The sequence below is a fragment of the Somniosus microcephalus genome, chromosome 6 (assembly GCF_052327205.1).
Source record: "Somniosus microcephalus isolate GS21.2 chromosome 6, FLI_Smic_1.0, whole genome shotgun sequence".
NCBI lineage: Eukaryota > Metazoa > Chordata > Chondrichthyes > Squaliformes > Somniosidae > Somniosus > Somniosus microcephalus.
The window spans coordinates 239,176,776-239,193,024 of record NC_140992.1 but is presented as its reverse complement, the minus strand read 5'-3'; the positions used below and the strand labels follow the sequence as shown (position 1 = coordinate 239,193,024).

The window sequence follows — 16,249 nt, the reverse complement described above, 5'->3', positions numbered from 1 at the left end:
ACTAGACTAATTCCCAATTTAAAGCATCTTAGTTATCAAGATAGGCTAAAAGAGCTGGGACTCTACACTTTAGAGAAGCGTAGACTTTGGGAGGATCTGATTGAGGTTTATAAGATAATGAAGGGAATAGATTGTGTTCCAGTTGACAGTTTGTTCCAATTAAATAAGTTAGGCAGGACCAGGGATCACAAATTTAAGTTGTATAAGGCTAGATCTAGGTTAGATGTCAGGAGGTGGTTCTTTTCCCAGAGAACAGTGGACCTCTGGAACAGGCTGCCATCTCATGCGGTGGATGCTGATTCGCTGAATTCCTTCAAGCGAGAGCTGGACATGCTTCTGACTGGGATGGAGATCACCTCTTACAGAAGATAGGTACTGCAGGGAATTCAGGGCCTGTGTGATCTCCTGGACTAGTTGTGATCGCCTAGATGGGTCGGAGAGCAATTTCCCAGATTTTTCCCCCCCAAATTGACCTGGGTGTTTTATCTGGTTTTTCACTTCTCCCAGAAGATCATATCGTTTCGGGTGGGGTTGAGTGTATATATTATGATACACAAGGTACACCCAAGTCCCTCTGAACACCAACATTTCCCGATCTCTCACCATTTAAAAAATACTCTGCTTTTCTATTTTTCCTACCAAAGTGGATAACTTCACATTTCTCCACATTATATTCCATTTTCCATGTTCTTGCCCACTCACTTAGCCTGTCTATATCCCCTTGAAGCCTCATTGCATCCTCCTCACAATTTACATCCCACCCAGCTTTGTATCATCAGCAAATTTAGATATATTACATTTGGTCCCCTCAATGATGCAGATTGTGAATAGCTGAGGCCCAAGCACTGATCCTTGCGGTACCCCACTAGTTACAGCCTGCCAACCCGAAAATGGCCCATTTATTCCCACTCTCTGTTTTCTGTCCATTAACCAATCCTCAGTCCATGCTAGTATATTAACCCCAATCCCATGAGCCCTAATTTTGTTTAATAACCTCTTGTGTGGCACGGTGGCATAGTGGTTAGCACTGTTGCCTCACAGCGCCAGGGACGCGGGTTCAAATCTGGCCTCGGGCGACTGTCTGTGTGGAGTTTGCACATTCTCCCTGTGTCTGCGTGGGTTTCCTCCGGGTGCTCCGGTTTCCTCCCACAGTCCAAAGATGTGCGGGTTAGGTTGATTTGGCTATGATAAATTGACCCTTAGTGTTAGGGGATTAAATACGTGGGGTTACGGGGATAGGGTGGGATATGTGTCGGTGCAGGCTCGATGGGCCGAAATGGCCTCTATCTGCACTGTGGGGATTCTGTGTGATTCTGTGTGTGTGACCTTATCGAATGCCTTCTGAAAATTCAAATGCACCCATATCCACTGGTTCCCCCTTATCTATTCTGCTAGTTACAACCTCAAAACACTCCAACAGATTCGTCAAACACAATTTCCCTTTCATAAATCCGTGTTGACTCTACCCAATCCAATTATTATTTTCTAAATAAATGTCCTGTTACCACGTCCTTAATAATAGATTCTAGGATTTTCCCTGCTACCGATGTCAGACTAACTGGTCTGTAGTTCCCTGTTTTCTCTCTCCCTCCTTTCTCAAGTAGTGGGGTTACATTTGCTACCTTCCAATCCGCGGGAACCGTTCTAGCATCTATGGAATTTTGGAAAATGACAACCAATGCATCCACTATCTCTATAGCCACCTCTTTCAAAACCCTAGGATGTAGGCCATCAGGTCATGGGGATTTATCGACTTTCAGTCCCATTAATTTCCCCAGTACTATTTTTTTTTACTAGTACTAATTTATTTCAGTTCCTCATTCTCGCTAGACCCTTGGTTCTCCACCATTTCCGGGAAGTTTTTTATGTCTTCTTTTGTGATGCCAGACAGAAGTATTTGGTTAATTTCTCTGCCATTTCCTTATTTCCCATTATAATTTCTCCTGTCTCAGCCTATAAGGGACACACATTTACTTTTGCTAACCTTTTCCTTTTTACATACCGATAGAAGCTTTTACGGTCTGTTTTTATGTTTTTCGCTAGTTTACTCTAATATTCTGTTTTCCCTTTCTTTATCAATTTCTTGGTCCTCCTTTGCTGAATTTTAAAATCCTCCTAATCCTCAGGCTTACTACTCTTTTTGGCAACATTATAAACCTCTTCCTTTGATCTAATACGATCTTTAACTTCTCTTATTAGCCACGGTTGGACCACTTTTCCTGTGGGGTTTTTGTGCCTTGAAGGAATGTATATTTGTTGTAAATTATGTATTAATTTTTTTAATGCTCGCCATTGCTTGTCTACCATCATGTCTTTTAATGTAGTTTCCCAATATACCTTAGCCAACTCGCTCCTCATACCTATGCAGTTTGCTTTGTTTAGATTTATGACCCTAGTTTCGGATTTAACTAAATCACTTTCAAACTCAATATTAAATTCTATCATATTATGGTCACTCTTCCCTAAAGGCCCCTTTACTACAAGATTATTAATTAACCCTTTCTCATTGCACAATACTAGATCTAAAATAGCCTGTTCCCTAGTTGGTTCCTCAACATACTGATCTAGAAAACTATCTTGCAATCATTCCATGAATTTGTCCTCCACACTGTTACTGCAAATTTGGTTTGCCCAGTCTACATGTAGATTAAAGTCCCCCATGATTATTGTATTACCCTTGTTGCATGCGCCTCTAATTTCTGATTTATACTCTGCCCTACATTACAACTACTGTTTGGGGGGGCCTATAAACAACTCCCACCAATGTTTTCTGCCTTGTTGTTTCTTAGCTCCACCCAAACTGATTCTACTTCTTGATTTTCGGAGCTAAGATCCTTTCTTCCTCTACCTTAAAGCCCTAAAATATAATTTCTAGGGCCTCTGCAATTTCTCCCTCAACTCCTTCAGCTTCCTAGGATGTATCCCAGGATACACTAGCATTTTGCTTTGCCTTAACTTAAATAACTTACTTATATTTTTCCTTTTATCCATCACATTATTTCTCATATCACTCTCAACCATTTCAGGATTCACCTCTTCTCCAATATCCTTGACTTTAGTAAAGAGTGATGTGAAGTACTTATTAAATACTTCTGCCATTTTTTGATCATCCTCTACAAATTGACAAACCTCCGCTCTCAGGGGCCCCACTTCACTTTAGCAATTATCTTTTATCTTTTATTGATATATTTGTCAAATACCTTACTGTTCCGTTTGCAGTTTGCAGTAATGCCATGCCCTTCCTTTTTGTACTCCCATTTATTCTAAAAGTGCTGTTACCAGGATGTAGAGTGTCCAGTTGAGTCATGGGCAAAACCAAGTTACAGTTATGTCATATTTTCCCCCAGTGCAATTATTGCCTTTTGCATTTGTGTGCATATATTTAGCCCTTCCTCCTGCTTGCTTTTTGTAGCCTTTGCTCTTTCATGACCTTTCTTTCTTCACTGCTATACTGTTTATCCCTCCCTTCCAACCTCTAGGGTTATCTGGTTTGTGTCATTGACCACCTCACCCCTTTATCTATAGTTAACATGTTTGGAGTATCAACACTCAACAATTTTCCTATTTTTTTGGTATGCCTTGCAGTTGCTCCCAGCTGCTTTCACAAACTTTAATGCTTCCCACTGTCCAATTCATTCCCTCCTCTTTGTAGATGTAATTCACCAAAAATAAATGTTAAAATTACCATAAAAGAAAAACGGGAATAAAAGTTCAAATTCTTTCCAGATTAAAATAAACTCATTAAATGAAATTTGTAATATAATACAACCAGGGTTTTTTGGGCCATAAAGTAAAAAAAATCAAAAATGTATATTTATATTTATCGCAGAGAAAAGTAGTTAAGTGATGGTTTATCTTTTAGGCAAACAGTTAATCTTGTTAGCTTTATACAAGAGCCAAAATCACTGTGATTTGGAGCGTAGTTGTCTTTTGTAATAAGCAGGAGGTTACATTCTGCAGATGTTCTGCTCATTTCTTCACTTTCAAGACCAATTTCATAAACTCAGCAAGCTGCTTCACAGCATGGAGATTCATTAAGCCTATAAATCTTCCAAAATGTGTGTCCCCAATCACTATTTTTTTTTAGCTTTCTTTAAGACTCCATTTCCAGAGCCATGTGTTTTACCATATGGTACCATCAAAACCATCTGTGCTCCAAAGTCCTACCTTAAAAAACATACTTAATAGATGAATAATCCTATTCAAAATCCTACAGAATACTTTAGCCAATAAAATGGCTATGTAAACTGCAAAAACAACATTTAAGAGCTTCCTAGGTGTTTGTCTGGTGACATGGCATCATCACGTACAACTTGAGGTCTAGTAAAACAGATCTGACCCCACAAATCAGCTCTACAGGTTACACAATGAACTATGCAGCTATGAGGCCTGCAATAAGATGATGGCAGAATTGAAATAAAATACAACGTCCCGTTCCACAGAGCAAGTGGTAAATCTGTGTTAGAGAATGATTGCTGTCATTGTGCAAGACAAAGGATAGATTCAGCTTGGAGCACTGTATACAATACAGGTCACCGTACTATGTGAAGAAATTTTGGCCTCTGAGAAAGCGCACTACCATGTTATAAGGAAAAGTTAAGAAAGTTGACCTTATTCTCAGTGGAAAGGAGGAAACTTTAAAGTGACCTAACTGATGTTATCAAGATTATGAAGGAGATTAATGATAATCAAATCTCAGGGGATAGATTTAAAATTAGGAAATGAAGCTAAAGAATTCAAGCAGAACTTTTACAAATAATGCATAAATGATATGCAAGACCTAATTTTGAAAGATTGGCAAAATCTGCTCTAAGAATGGCTGGCTGCCTGGCCCAATCTAGCGCTCAGCATACTGAAATGACTGCAATTAATTTTGTTGGATCAATTATTGTAAATAATTTGCCTATGTTCCCAGTACAGCTTTCAGACATGCCGGACGCAATTTTGCCATCAGAGGCGGGTTCACGTCGGGTTGGCTTCAAGTCCCGCTGCCGGTTTCAGCCGCACTGAAATAACGATTTTGACATAACTGGGCTTATTAAGCCCGCAATGCGCGTTACCCGGCCCAATCAGTGGGTTCGGGTCTGCTGCTCGTCTCTGCTGATGTCTTCGATTCAGCTGCATTTAAGGGGCCCATGCAGCCTTGGCATTTCATTCACATTCTGATGCTTCTCAGCGTTACCGATAGTGAGATGACTGCTTCAAGAGCTAAGGCTTCTCCTCGATTTGATGATGACTCCCTCCATGCTCTTGTGAAGGGAGTGAGAGGACGTAAGGAGGTTCTGTTTCTCTCCAATGGATGTAGGAAGCCTCCTCAACAAGCCAAGGCAGCCTGGCTGCAAATTGCTGAAGAGGTTAGTGCCAGGTCTTTGTGTTCATGCACCTGGGTTCAGTGCAGGAAAATTGTAATGTATATACCTTTAAGGGGGGAACTACTTTTTACAGCTCATGTATACTGTAGTACCAGCAGTGACCACACCTGTATATAGCACTAAGTAGTAATCTGTACAGTTCAGTTCCAGAGTGAGCCACGTTGAGTAAGCACCTGTTGTACCGTTCTCCTGCAGTCTTGTGTCTTACTACTGACGGACACAACATTGGCGACGAGGCAAATTCGATCCTACCTGCAACTCTGCATCACCTCCCAGGGATTCGTTCCTGGAGACCAGTAGATTGGAGGTCAAGGCCAGAGACACAGGTGTCGACCATGGGCAACCGCCCAGTCATCCAGCAGAGACTCGAGAATTGCGGGGCAGGCTGTTGAGAGCCAGGCTTGGCTTTCCAGTCGCGGTGGTCCAGCGAAATGGGCTGGCAACAGGTACTGCGCAAACCCTTCCCGGACAGCGGCGGGCTAGAGCCCGACCGAGCGGCACAGCAAAGGGCCGAGCAGCGTCGATGGGAGAGAGAGAGAGAGAGAGAGAGGGCAGAGCGCACAGGGCGCAGCCGGTGTTCAGGGGCCGAGCAGCGTCGAGGAGAGGGAGAGAGACGTGCAGAAACCCGCGAGGCGCCGGCATTGCCACGAGGACCGCTGAGAGCGGCGTTGGCAGCAGCGCAGGAGAAGCGCGCAAAACCTACAGGGCGCCGCCATTGCCACGAGAACCGCCGAGAGCGGTGTTGGCAGCAGGGGAGGAAGGAAAGCGCGGGAGATGCCATTTTAAGCCATATTAAACCACACCCAAAATGCCGAAGAGTGGCAGTATCACCACATTTGACAATGAAGTCGAAGATTGCACTACATATGTCGAACGAATAGAGGTATACTGCAAGGCAAATGAGGTGTCAGATGACAAGAAAGCGCCGGTATTGTTAAATTTAATGGGTGCAAAGACGTATGGCTTATTACGAAATCTCGTAACCCCAGCAAAGCCAGTGGAAGAGAGTTTTGGAGACATAGTGACAATACTACAGGAACATTTAAACCCCACACCGCTGCTGATAGCAGAAAGATTCAAGTTTCACAAACGGAACCAGCATAAGGATGAAAGCAATGCTGAATATAACAGAACTGCGCAAACTATCGAAACACTGCCAGTTTGGAACGGGACTGGCAGATACCTTAAGGGACAAGTTTGTGTGTGGGCTTCAAAGTGAAGGAACCCAGAAACGGCTTTTATCTGAAAAGGACCTTACGCTGGACAAGGCTTTCAGCATTGCGGTATCATATGAAGCAGCAGCACGGGGCGCTGCAGAGATACAACAGAGACCGCAAGAATATGGCACAAACGAAATGTCATACAGAACAGAGAAGTGCTATCGCTGCGGCAGAACAACAGACGACCACAATGATTGCTGGTTCAAAGACAAACTGTGCAGACAGTGTGGAAAAGTAGGACACATAGCACGAGTCTGCAGGTCGGGAAAGAAAACCAGCAATAAGAAATCTCCAAAAGAAAAGTACAAGAAGGTACATAAGGTGACGGAGAATAGTTCAGACGAACAAAAGAATGATACCGACTCCGAAAGCAGGGAGCGGAGTTGTCTGAAACTACATAATGTGATCAAAACGGAGGATCACCGAACCTTTTGGGTCCCTCTCAAGATAGCAGGAGTCCAGGTAAAAATGGAATTGGACACAGGATCAGCCCTAACAGTCATAAACCGACGGGACTACGAGTGGCTATTCTCACACATACCCTTGAGAGACACAAAAATTATTTTGAAGACGTACACGGGGCAAAAAGTCTACCCCAAAGGAAAAATAAGGGTGACCGTTATATATAACGGTAAGGAAACACCAAAACTAGACCTGTATGTATTGCAAGATGGAGGACCACCATTACTGGATGTGAATGGATCCGGAAAATACAGCTGGATTGGCATTCCAGACAAGCACTGACTGTGGCTGCCAAAAAGGATGACAACGTCACACCTGGGCGACTGTCAAAGATTCTAACCGATGTGCAAGAAGTGTTCCAGCAAGGACTCGGAACACTAAAAGGCATGACAGCAACAATTAATATCGAAGAAAACGCAAGCCCAAAATTTTTTAAGGCCAGACCGGTACCTTATGCGATCCGCCCAGCCGTCGAAGCAGAGCTGGAGAGTTTGGAACATTCAGGAGTACTGTCCAAGGTAGACTGGAGCGAGTGGGCTACACGCATCGTCCCTGTGATGAAAAAGTCATTGAGCAGCACGCCTGGGGAACCAAGGAAGGTTCGCATCTGTGGGGACTTTAAGGTAACAGTGAACCCAGTCCTTCACACCATGCAATATCCACTTCTGCGGATTGAAGATATTTTCGCCTCGCTATCTGGAGGGAAACGCTTCACTAAGATTGATCTGGCCCAGGCGTATCTGCAAATGGAGGTAGAAGAAGCATCAAAAAAATACCTCACAATCAACACCCATAAAGGTCTCTACCAATACAACCGGCTGGTATTCGGGGTAGCATCAGCTCCGGCTATTTGGCCAAGGGCAATGGAACAAGTCCTGCAAGGGATCCCAGGGACCCAGTGTTATTTGGACGACATCCTGGTCACGGGCGAAAATGACAGTGATCACCTCGCCAACCTGGAGCAGGTGCTCGCCAGATTGCAGGAATATGGGCTCCGAGCTAACCGCCCCAAATGTGAGTTTTTTAGAAAACAGATCTCGTATTGTGGCCACATTATCGATAAAGAGGGGTTACATAAGTCCCCAGAGAAGATTGAGGCAGTAGTCAAGGCTCCAGCACCGGAAAATGTGTCACAACTGAGGTCGTTCCTCAGGCTGGTAAACTACTACCATAAGTTCTTGCCAAATTTGTCTACAATACTACACCCACTGAACACCCTACTGCAAACTGGGGTGCCATGGAAGTGGAGTGACGAATGTAGACGAGCTTTCCAGAAGAGCAAAACACTAATCACATCGAAAGAGGTATTGGCCCATTTCAACCCAGCACTACCAATTCGGTTGGCATGTGATGCGTCACCCTACGGCATTGGAGCGGTGCTGTCGCACAAATTCTCGGACGGCTCAGAGAGGCCAATAGCCTTTGTGTCACAATCACTAACCTCAGCCGAGCGTAACTACACCCAGATTGACAGGGAGGCCCTCAGCCTGGTGTGGGGAGTGAAAAAGTTCAATCACTATCTGCACGGGCAGAAATTCACCTTGCTGACTGATCACCAGCCTCTTGTCTCCATTTTTAATCTGAAGAAGGGCGTTCCGGTGATGACTGCGCAACGACTACAAAGCTGGTCACTTTTTTTCTAGGGGCGCGCCACTATGAGATTGAATATAAGGGCACGAAACAGCATGGAAATGCTGATGGGCTATCACGCCTGCCACTGCCTACAGTGGAGGAAGCACCAGCAGTGGATCCTGTCGAAATATTCCATTCGACTATAGTTGAATACCTACCGGTAACTAACGCTTGTATCGAAAAGGAAACCCGAAATGACCCGACACTGTCTCGGGTATATGATTTTACGGTGAAGGGATGGCCAGCATATGGCGACTCACTGTTGCCAGCATTCTCGACAAGGAGGGAACAGCTGTCAGTGTGCCGGGGGACCTTGATGTGTGGATCCCGAGTGGTAATTCCACCCAAGTTAAGGGATAGAGTGCTCAATGAGCTTCATGAGGGTCATCTGGGAGGGGTAAAAATGAAAAGCCTAGCCAGGGCTTATGTGTGGTGGCCGGGAATCGATAAACAAATCGAGGACCTGACCAAGAGCTGCTCAGGATGCCAGAAAGTCCAAAATGCACCACCACAGGCCCCTCTACACCCATGGGAGTGGCCCTCATCTCCATGGCAACGGGTGCATATTGATTTTGCTGGTCCATTCATGGACTCAATGTTTTTAATAGCTGTGGATGCGCACTCGAAATGGCCTGAGGTCATCAAAATGTCGTCCACCACCACGGAGAAAACTATTGCAGTCCTACGGACCATTTTTGCCAGGAATGGCTTGCCAGAACAGATTTGCTCCGATAACGGACCACAGTTTTTGTCCGAAGAGTTTCGGAGGTTTATGAAGAAGAATGGGGTAAGGCATTACACATCCGCCCCGTATCATCCAGCCACAAATGGATTGGCTGAGAGGTTCGTACAAACGTTTAAGAAGGTAATAAAGGCTATGTACAATGACAACATTCCGCTGCAGCATAAGGTGGACAATTTCCTGTTCGTCTACCGGAATGCGACACATGCAGGCACCAACCAGGCCCCGGTCATGATGTTCTTTAACTGAAGGTTAAGATCTCGCCTGGATTTGCTCAGACCAAACGTACGAAGAGATGTTGAGAGTAAGCAATTCCAGCACATCCATGAGAAGCGAACAAGGAGCTTCAATGTAGGGCAACCAGTCTTGGCCCACGACTACCGAACAGAAAAATGGCAGCCAGGAACGATATGCACACGGCAGGGCCCACTAATGTACACAGTGGACGTTGGGGAGAACATCGTGAGACGCCATGCCGACCAGATCCTAGAGTCACAGGAACAAGTCAACCCCATGCCTCGGCTATACGTACCTGGTGAGGAACCCTACCCCAGAAACAGTCGCATCGGAAGCTGATGACCCAACCGACGACAGGGTGCCAGAATCGCCTCCGCACCAAGAGCGAGACACTCGGGAAAGGCACTATCCAGAAAGGATCAGGAAGCCTCCCCAAAGACTGAATATATAAATGGACTATTTTCAGCTAACGTTGTATGTTAAAAGTGTTAATTGTAATTAGTTTGATATTTAATTGTTAAATGAGTGCTATGGTACTGTTAATCTAAAAGGGGAGGAATTGTAATGTATATACCTTTAAGGGGGGAACTACTTTTTACAGCTCATGTATACTGTAGTACCGGCAGTGACCACACCTGTATATAGCACTGAGTAGTAATCTGTGCAGTTCAGTTCCAGAGTGAGCCACGTTGAGTAAACACCTGTTATACCGTTCTCCTGCAGTTTTGTGTCTTACTACTGACGGACACAACAAAAAGGTTCAATGATCTGCTACGCTTCAGCAAAAGTGAGTATAACATCACACTTACCTTCAATCTGCTCCCCATCTCCTCTCATCACCAGCACTCTGCATTGTGAACTTACTCCTGCACATCCCAACTTACCCTTACATCCCTTGCACCCTTAACCATCCCTCTCTCTCCATGTATACTCACTCCACCATTCTACTATGCACCCCTCACACACGCTATCACTGTTATGCAATGGCAGCAACTAATAACGCACAGGGAGGGCCCTTGGTATTGGCACCTCACCTCCATCTTTGTCTCCCTCTCAGCATCTATGCTATGGATTCTCTACACTTACTCCTTCATTCTCACTCAAACACCAGGAGAAGGGCCACCTTCCGTGGCGCATTTAACCACCATTAAGGAGGCTGCTATCGAGATCGTCGGAGGTGCTGAGGAGCTGAAAGTGGGGGACGGAGAGATGGGTGCAGTAGAGCAAGCTGGTGATGGAATAGATTTGCAACCCTCTCATTTAGATTTCATGAGTGACTGATATGGCATCTGATGTTCATACAGATTGAGTTCTGATCATCTGCACAATGGGATGTGTCTGCTACATTAATATCACATGTCTAACTCATGCCTTTACTCCCCCACAGGACCATTGAGAGCCCCCCCCCCCCCGGCCCACTGTCCAGGAGGAAGAGCCAGACGACTCCTCAGGAAGCTGCAACCTCTGAGGGAGCAGCGTCAGCAGAAATGAGTGCACCCAGCACCAGCGCAGAGATGCACACCTTGGTGGGTCATTCACGAGATAGATTAGTGTTGTCACCTGGTGTATCACAGCTCATAAGTGAGCATCAGCAGATGGTGGAGACAGGGACAGCAGAGGAGCGTCCTCGTCAGAGGGCGCTGGACGCTCCTAGCTCTGCTCAGCTGCATGTGGATGCTGTGCCTCTGGGGACATCCAGAAAGAGAGCGGTGCTGGAACTTCAGGAACAAGTGCAGGAGTCTCTGACAGGGTTTGTAACCACGGTAACTGCGAGTGTGCAGAGAATGGAGGAGTCCATCTCAAACATGAGCAATGCGGTGGTGCACGCAATGGCGAATGTAGGTGCCGCCATGGAAAGGGTGGCAACCTCCATGAAGGACATAAATTGCCAGACTCAAATGAACATGGCGACTCTTCTAAATAGATGGTCTGCTATGGAGGATAGATGGGCATCTATTGAGGAGAGGAACCAGAGGTACATGAACATCCCTGTTATGAGGATTGTCAGTACAGAGGCGGGTCCTCATGGCCCCACTGATGTGCTCTCCAGCCACTTGCTAGCAGTGAAGTGCGGGTGACCCATGAGAGGGATGTTGGTGGTTGACAACAAGGAAGTGTGGGCGCCTCTCCAAGCGCTCACACTACCATGCCACTGCGGGAGCCCTCGGCCAGAGCCCCAGATTCCTCACCCAACTGAGATGGTTGTCTCAGCCCCTGCACAGCCACAGGAGGAGCAGACTGTTTTTGGAGCCCTCCCAGGCTCCCAAACCCAGAGGACGCCCGCCAAAGGTGTCTAAGCAGGTGCAGCATTGAAGTGAGCAAGGTGCCTCTACATCTGCTGAAGCCACAGGGCACCACATGGAAGCACGCGGTGAAAGTTAACACACAAATAGTCACAAGGGTAGTCACTTGGGTGTTTGGATCTAATACAAAGTGAAGGTTATCATCGTTATTTCAATTGTATTAAAGAAATGCGATGGCAAAGATTCAGAGTTGGCCTATGTGTGCTCAGAAATGGAAGTTGGAGAGTGAGGGGTCAGGGCGCCTTTCATCTGTAATGATGGTGGTGAGAGTGATAGGAAACCACAGTTAATTGTACAGATGCTGTATGGTGTGTTAAGGTGGTCAGGTTGACACTCATTTCCATGTGCCAGCCACATGTGTTTACTGCATAAACTTATGCGAATCTGGCATGGATTAATGTATCCCTTGCCTCACGGCCAACAAAGTGCTTATGCGCTGGTGGAACTGGCACATGCGCCTCTGCAAGGTCTTCCTCATCTGCTGCCTCCTCCTCCTCTTCTGAGGAGGCTGTGCGCTGTGCCACTTGTTCCTCAGGCAGTGGTAAGCCACGCTGCTGTGAGATGTTGTACAGGGCACAGCAGAACACGATGATTCTGGAGACCCTGGTTGGTGCATACTGTAGGGCTCCACCAGATCAGTCGAGGCATCTGAATCGCATTTTGAGCAAGCCGATGGTTTGCTCTATGATGCTTCTGGCGGTAATGTGGCTCACATTGCAGCGCTCCTCAGCTTCATTTGTTGGCCTACTCATCGGTGTCATTAGCCACGTCTTCAGGGGATAGCCGTTGTCTCCCAGTAGCCATCCAGAAAGTTGGGTTGGCGGATTGAAAAGCTGAGGCACAGTAGACTGCCACAAGATGAACGAGTCATGGCAACTGCCAGGGAACTTGGCGTAAACATACATAATGTTCTTCCTGTGGTTACACACCAGCTGGACGTTAAGGGAGTGGAAGCCCTTGCGGGTCACAAATACAGCTGGGTAGTGATGGGGTGTCCTAATGGCCATGTGGGAAGCCGGCCATACTTGCAAAGCCAACCGTATGCACGGTAACACTTGCTTCATCCATGGAGAAGTGGATGTAATTGTGCAACTTTGCAAAGAGGGCATCGGTAACCTGCGTGATGTAAGTGTGTGCGGCCGACTGGGAGATGCCGCTTATATCTGCTGCTGATCCCTGGAAGGACCCTGAAGCAAAGAAGTTGAGTGCGGTGGTGACTTTGACAGCCACTGGCAAGGAGTGTCCACCCGCTCCTCTGGGCTGCAGGTGTTGGTGCAGCATTGTGCAGATATCAGCGACTACCTCTTGCGAATGTCTCAGCCTCCTTTGGCACTGCTGCTCACTCATGTTGTGGAAGCTCATCCTCGGCCTGTAAACCCTGTGTTGGGGGTATCTCCTGCGGCGCGGTGCAACCCTGGGATGACGCCCTCTGCTCTGTGCAGCATCAGGTGGCTGAGGAGAAGGTTGGTGCTCCTGTTGTTGCTGCTGCTGTTGTGCCTGGTTCTGCTGCTGCCACAGCTGCTCTTCCTCTGATTCTGAGGACCAGGATGAGAGGGTATAAATGGTTCCCATTCTGCTGGTATATATCTCAGTTGAGGACTAGATTTTAAAAGCGCTCAGTCAATGTGAGGAGAGGATTTTCCAAGGAGGTCACAGTGTATATGGATCTCAGCTTAAACAGTTACAAGCTCAATAGACCTGCAAAATGTGTTCCAAAACCTCAAAACAGAAAGTTCTGGCATCTGAAAGTGAACTCATGTTACAGGTCCACTTTTATGCTGCAGGTGCAGCTGTGAAGTATTCAGCCAGTTGCTGAACCTGACACAATCAGCTGGCGTGTTTGTTGCATGATGTGCAACACGCTGAAAATGTAACAAAATGGGAAGCGCCTCTTAAAATAAGATTATCTAGGCAGTTAAGTGCCTTAAGTGGCTCTCCCGCCGCTTGGTGTCGGAACTTGCAGACCCGACACTTTGTAAAGTTGCGTGGAGGGGGGTTCGCAACCTGCCATCAATCATTTTGATTTTAACTCGGGACCCGCCTCCAGACCCGTCCTCTGAGCGCCGGCAAACTCATAAAAGTGTCACTCATGATTCTGCGATTCAACACTGAAATCTCGTGATTTATTTTCTAAACTTGCACAAAACAGGCAATGGTTTCACAGCATGAGACTACTCAAACGTAGATAGTGAAATGCGACTGTGATCTATACCAGGGGTTCTCCACCGGGGCTCAGTAGCCCCCTAGGGGTCCGCCAGGCAATCGGTGCGAGGAGAAGGCTGGGCAGGTCTGCCAATCACATGGTTGCCATTAAGGTTAGCTTACAGCCTGCCTGGAGTCAGGGTCGACGGGGCGAAGGTGCAATGTGAGTGCAAATGCAGCCTGAGGGGGTTATCAGACAGTCAAAGGCAAGTCAGTAAGTACCTCAACAACCCGAATGTTAATCAGCACGCAATCCTGGCCAGTAACGAGCCTAGTTTTAAATATTCCCTGACTGTACTGTAATCAAGCTCAGAGCTTCAGTAATCTTCTGATTACAGTAATAGCAAATGTACAGTAACAAGAAGGGCACAGGAACAGAGGGCAATTATCGTAATCTTAAACTGAAATGCGTGGCAACGTGGTAATAACAGGTAGGATTTTTAAAAAGTTTTTTGTAAAGCATTTTCAGATGCAGTAACATAGTTTTTGTAAAGAGTTGTGACCTGTTAGAGATTAAATAAGCCACTAATGAGGTTTATAAACCAACTGTCAATCTATATTGGTTTATGTTTCAAAAAAATAGCAACTCCTGATTTTCATACCAAGGGGGAAAAATTCAGTATCGCCCCGTTTGGGGCGCCATTATCGGCCGTGTGCAAAATTTAGCACCTGGCGCTAATTATCGCCTCCGACAGCAAACTTGGCTTTTATCGCCCCTGGAGGTGATCGGAGCACTAAATCAGGCGCTTCACACCTGTCTTAATGCGCAAAGGCCGAGGAGCGAGGTGCTACCTCAGAGCGCTGGTGAAGCAAGGAAGGGCAAATCAAAATAAACCTGCAAAGTGCTGCTCAGTACTCAAAACTCCTTCACACTGCGTTGAATCTCTCTCTCTCTCTCTTTCTCTCAGAATGCATGGTGCAAAAATGTCACCAACAAAAAGAGGCAGGACGCGGTCGCCTTTAAATAGGGCTCCCCTAGTCCCTTTCTGACAGCATAACGCTCCCCTGAACCTGTCGTTGCTAGCGGCAGGCGGTAAGGGAGAGGGCGCCACTTAATATCCGGTCCGGGACGCTAACGGGGCGTTGCGCACTCGACTGATGTCACAATCTGCCGGCGCAGGAGATCGTGGCGGTAGTGTTTAGCGCCGCCGCAAAATGTCCAGTTAATTTCGCGAGCGGCGCAAACATCGCCGCGCCCGGGCGCTCGTTGCTTTGCGCATCAATTGGCGCCCTCTTAAGGCGCTAACGGGAGGCGCAAACAACTGAATTTTTCCCCCCAAATCTCTTGATTTTTAGAATTTGTCTCGATTTATGAAACGGTGGGGTTGGCATGTCTGAGCTACGGACTTGCACGAACAGCTAGCCTAATGGGAAAGGTGCAAAAATCAGGCTGGCTGATCAAACTTAAAGGAATGTGCACACTTGTAGGCAACTGCGGAGAGGGAGTGTTGCAAATATTATTTCTACCTTTATAAAGCTTCAAAATTAATTTTAAATATCGGTCAGCCTTTACCATGGCGAGGAGGTGGGGCAGAAGTACCAGGCCAAAATGGAGTGAAAATAAACCTAGTGCAGAGGCATGAAACAGAGTCTGTGAGCATGATGGAGCATTGCAGCACCCAATCCCCGGTTGCATGTCAGACCAGACATGCTGCTAGATAAAGTGAGTTCGTGGAGGGTTTCCCCGTTTGCCATTTCAAGGCATCATGCACTCAGAGGACAGGGCAATGAATTGAGAGGACAGAGAGCAAAGGGAGCTGAAAAGAAAATTGAAATCACCGAGGATGATGAGTCATTTGGTGAGAAATTCAAGGTACGGCCTGTCACTTTGAAGTTTTGACCTTTCCACCTTTAAAAGGAGATATGAAAGGAATGGATCATAGCAAGGTGTTTAAAGAAGGAGAAAGTACGAGAGGAGTAGTGGAGAGGTCAAGGGGTTATTTGGCGATAAGGGCCACACCGCCACCATGATGGTTTGGGCAGGGCAGGTTACAAAAGGTGCAGCCACGAGAGATAAGCTGTCGCCATCCGTGAACCAAATTTCTGTCAACTGCAGGATGTCAATGCAATTACCCACAT

At 46.4% G+C, this 16,249-nt stretch overlaps 2 long non-coding RNA genes across 2 annotated transcripts in view; one reads left to right on the top strand and one right to left on the bottom strand.

The window, feature by feature from the left end:
* Positions 1–16,249, bottom strand: part of LOC147116559 (uncharacterized) — a 440,444-nt gene that overhangs the window by 92,759 nt on the left and 331,436 nt on the right. The window lies entirely within an intron of this gene.
* LOC147116560 (uncharacterized) overlaps positions 14,173–16,249 on the top strand; it is a 72,249-nt gene continuing 70,172 nt past the window's right edge. The window contains exon 1 of the long non-coding RNA XR_015078609.1: positions 14,173–14,384. This is a non-coding gene — a long non-coding RNA (uncharacterized LOC147116560). The remainder of the gene's footprint in view (positions 14,385–16,249) is intronic.